The sequence below is a fragment of the Rhopalosiphum maidis genome, chromosome 1 (genome assembly GCF_003676215.2).
Source record: "Rhopalosiphum maidis isolate BTI-1 chromosome 1, ASM367621v3, whole genome shotgun sequence".
Lineage (NCBI taxonomy): Eukaryota > Metazoa > Arthropoda > Insecta > Hemiptera > Aphididae > Rhopalosiphum > Rhopalosiphum maidis.
The window spans coordinates 93,155,169-93,160,190 of record NC_040877.1 but is presented as its reverse complement, the minus strand read 5'-3'; the positions used below and the strand labels follow the sequence as shown (position 1 = coordinate 93,160,190).

The 5,022-nt window shown below is 33.2% G+C and overlaps 1 long non-coding RNA gene across 1 annotated transcript; it reads left to right on the top strand.

Moving 5' to 3' along the window:
• The first annotated feature begins 534 nt into the window (after window positions 1-534).
• Window positions 535-3,714, top strand: LOC113549086. Its single transcript, XR_003404909.1, has 3 exons — window positions 535-647; window positions 954-1,191; window positions 2,701-3,714. It is a non-coding gene; the product is annotated as an uncharacterized LOC113549086 (long non-coding RNA).
• The last annotated feature ends 1,308 nt before the right edge of the window (window positions 3,715-5,022 follow it).

The window sequence follows — 5,022 nt, the reverse complement described above, 5'->3', positions numbered from 1 at the left end:
TTATTCATTCATTATTATACATATATTATTAAATATTAAATATTTAATATAATTATAAGAAATTGTGTTATGACATAATATTATATATAACTGCACTGCTTATTGAACCCGTTTGTAGTTCGATCTAGATAACCTTTAATAACCAAAGTCCAATCAGGCCCGGCTCAAGTGTTTAAACACACCTATCAAACTTAGATTTTGCCACACCTTACATGTAAATAATTCATAAAACCTATAATACAAAAAATACTTGAGTGCAAATCGACCTTATATTGATAATACAAAATTACTAACCTAACGCGTTAAGAATATTATCATATTATTGTAAATTGTTATTATCATTTAGTTTTGAATAGTTTTCATAATTGATTAATCATTATCAATACATCGTATCACGACTACGTATTATTATTTTGATTTTACTGTCGGAGTTGATTATCTATCCCGCCATTCTCAATACTTTTTTTACTTTGATATACTGTTTATAATATTTTTTATACTCCATATTCTCCTTCCATTCTGTTTTTCATAAAATCTATATGAATTACAGTCCACTATCACCGCACAGCTAGTGCAGTACTGTTTCAAGACGACCAGCAGTAACCACTAGCCACAATCGATCGGCCGTGAGCAGACAATATTACCTGGTAATATAAACAATTATGCCATCTACCCACCACGGCTTGCCCCTTACATTAAGCTGTTGTATCAATATTTATAGATACAATTAAAATAAATTAAATATATTGTTAATATTATTATTACTTTATTTTGGGTTTAATTAAATGTGTACGTATAATAAGTTTAAAAATGTTAAGACATGTACTCGCATCATTTATTACATGTCTTATAAGCATCTGGTACCAAACTCGACTTAGAAAAAATGTCTGAACCATCACTGATTTCAACAACGATGTGACCTATAATTCAGTTAAGCGGTGGATCTTTTTCAGTTGAACGTGGACGACGACGGAACGCGACGCAGCTGATACGATGAGAACTGTGAAGATGCTTCCTCGGCAGTGGTCGCGGGTACAGTTGTCGCAGTGTTTCAACTCGTTGAGCTCGAGATGATTTTGTTCGTGATATTTGCGACGGTTTCCGTTGAAGCTCATATTGTATATATGTCAATGTCGTCCATACACGTGATCACTGCCGTCTGTCCTCGATCGACATAGTCGTCACTCGTCGGTAAGCACTCCAGCCCATCGCTGTCATTAAATGTCGTCCCTGTCCAATAGGGGGAGCGTATGCCTAGACTAGACAACGACAATATTTCGTGTGTTATAGTACATAATAACTGTAGAAAATAATAATACGTTTAATCAAACGATTATAAAAATATTTTATATGTATAGCGTCTATTTTAGGTTTTATTATGATTATTTAAGTACCTTGTAAGATTTTTTATTTAATTTTTAATATAATCAATATTTAACCTACAGTGCTACGATGCTCAAATCAAATTGGTCACTGTATACAATCGGTCGAAGTGCACAATGCCCGACTTTTTGCTTTTTCCGTAACATAAATACGTAAATAATTGCGGCCCTAGGAAACAGAATATTGATTTTTCTGACTTTTTACATATTCCTGTACAATCAGTCCCTTTGAACTGCTGCGACAGTACTACGCTTTTTAATACCTATATCTAGTTGTATATTTTTTTCATTGGTTTCAAATTGTTTTCGGGTATATTCTTACAAGTAGAGTTCTCCTCGGTAGTTTGAGCTACTAACTATTGAACCTATTTCAGAGCCAATTCTTTTTAAATATCTCTTGCAAATAGCTCAAAATAATTTTTCTTTGTTGACCAACTCCACAATCTCCGGTGTTTCCATAATGACGTCTTCTGGTTAGCTCATGAAAATTTTTAAGACTTCTATAATTGCTATATCTCCGAACAATGTGTGATGTACGTCGGATCTACTGCAGCTGTTGTTCTGCGTGCATAGTGCCATCATGCTTTGAATAATGTTCATAACACTTACCAATTGAGTAGATCAACATAGATGATGCTAAAGCCGTTATTAATTAAGTTGAATTTTATAAGACAGGTACATTAATATTAATATTAATATGTGGCTTAATGTGGAGAAAATGTAGTTGATAATATTAAACGTCTAGGACTGTTGAAATGAAAATAAACTCGAAATAAATTTCTTCCGTCATAGGCACCGAGAATTTCGAACATTTTCCATGCGACAGTTATTGCGATGTTTATAATACTAGCCAGCATGTACCTACGTTTATCATCCTAATCGGCCAGTATAGGTATAATATTTTTAAAGGACGACTTTGATTTGTACTGTAATTTTAAGTGTTTTATTTTTAATTATAATATTTCACTTCTTTCAATTGAACTATACGTACATTGAAACATTTTAAATCGCATAAGTAGGTACCTAAATTATATAATTGACATAAATACACCTACCTACTAACTAAGCATACACCAGAGCTCACTAATCTTACTCAGGGACCTCTTCAACTTTTTTGAGTTACTATATCATAATTCTCGTAAATCACACAGGTAAGTAATAGCACAATACCAAGTATTTCGATTACTCGCAAGTACACGGTATATTATTTTTGTGACAATGTAACATTTATATGATTATATAACACGCAATATTAAAAAAATAAGCAGATTGTTGATTCAATTTACAATATTATAATATGTTATAACTTAATAAACAGTCGAACAACTGTCAACCAACTACAGTGTGCTTGTGCAAGTCTCGTGATCCTGAATTTTTGTGAATGCCACCGGCAGGTTATTGATCGTTTTCGACACGTCGTACTGATTCTTCATTCGGAGACAACAACGGGTCGAGACGCACACACATGTCATCAGCAATCATGATACACCGGCAATAATTCGTTGGTGGTGACGGTCCGTCGGGTCGAGGCGACGGTCTATAATAATAAGAACCGATCCAAATCTCTCCTGCACATGGTGTACTTCGGTGAATTGACGATCGCTGCGAAAATTGCCCGTCACTAGGCGACTAACGCGGTGGGCTCGCACACCACGACGCTGTATTACGTTATTTGTCTCGTTTTTTTTGTCTTTTCGACGATAAGTATAGTGATAAGACAAACATTATAAATTAAATACTTTTGATGATTGTATTGATATTATGATTTAATTAAATCTAAGTAACAAGGCTAGGTACTTATGACTAATATATTAACGATTTAAAAATCATATAAATTGTATTCGCCGTCATCTCTAAGTTTTAGAAAATTTGTGTAGAATGTCGTACCATGTTTATACTTTATTCTGAATATTAATTCTAATAATAATGTTTTATTATGCGATCGTTCTTTCGATATTATACAACACTAAGTTTATAAAATATATCCTCATGACTTATGTATTTTGGTAGTATCCGGAGTCGAGACATTGCTTAACTCGCTATTACATTGAGTCGTTTGTTTTACCATTCTTTACTTAAGGTACTCTCCGAGTGCTTTATCTTATTAAATACATATACAACAAATTATGACTAACGAAAATTAGATATAACTGAAACTACGAATTATTTATGGCATAACACAGTGTACGCGGACGGGACAAGGTTAAAAAGAATATTTAGTATATGGCATAGTCACCTCGAAATATAATATTCTCTAAAGTCTTGGCCGGTCGGAGGTGGAAGAATATTGCGAACGTTTTTTTTTTTTTTTTTACTGTGCGTAACGATTGTAACAGACGGCAAACAGATGCGGTGTGTGATGTTATTGTGCGCGTAGACAGTGGTGATTAACATGCGATTAAAGTGCTGCGGATTCGGTTATCACCGGCGACATAACTCGGACATCGATATCCGATAACAGAAAATACGAGGCAGCAAGTAGAGCATCGCACAGGTTCTGGTAATGGATAATAATTATCGCCTCGTCAGTTATGTTAACGGTTAAAGATATGTCTTTAATATATGTCTATAATATAATGTCTGCATCCGGTCGCCGTCGATGTCCACGCATCAACATCGTAACCGGATATTCTTAATCGGCACAGCTGAAAGTTATATTCCAACCAAATCACTCGAACGCGCATCTAATATTAATCTTTTACCGCTGTCCGCTGTCTGACTCGCAGTACTACTGTCCGCTATCCATTTCACCATTGCCACTAGCCTCACTGTCATGATATGTTATAATTGGTTGCTTTCGGTGATTAACAATCTGCATGTGTACATAAATTATTATTATTTTCGTTAGTGTTGCGTGTACTGGTTATAATATTGCATTTTAATATAATATCTATATACAGTATAATCCGCTTAATTGGGACATATTTGGCATATTAACCGAATAACTAACAAACCGATACATGTCCGGACTAGGCCAATCTTTCCCTTTTATGTGGTGTCCCAAATAAGTGGATACTATAGTATATATACATAGATAATTTGAATACGACAACGAGTCTGTATTTAATTTAACTGTTTTGATAATGCATGTATTATGTAACTACCTCAAAATATAATATTAAAATCAAGTAACCGTGATAACGTGTTTTCATTTGTCTGTGTTTAGTCGACCAACTATTTTTTTACGTATTTTAATAAGTGGCAATGTTTGTGTGTAAGAAATCAATTTAAAAAAATAAGTATTAATATATATAATAATTAACATATTATATCATTAGAATTATATTAAAATCACAAGCCTGTAATATTAGTAATTAAAGTCTCATATACTTAAATAATAGAATTAATGACATTTAATTTATTCTTTGACTTTATTTATGTGCAGTGTTAATTTGTATTAATTTTAATAATATTAAAGCTCGTCAATTTTTTTCTGAATCACTTCATGTTAGGTATAAGGTTAAATTAGTAACGGCACAGAAAACTTTTCTAAACCGAGTTTGGTATTAGCCCGTAAGGGTCATATATATGTAATAAATGATACGTAGGTGTGAAAAAGCACAAATTTAATTCGCGTTTATACCGTTTACGGTATTCTTTTGTTTCTTAGCTCCGTTAAAATATATCTGCAGTGTCTATA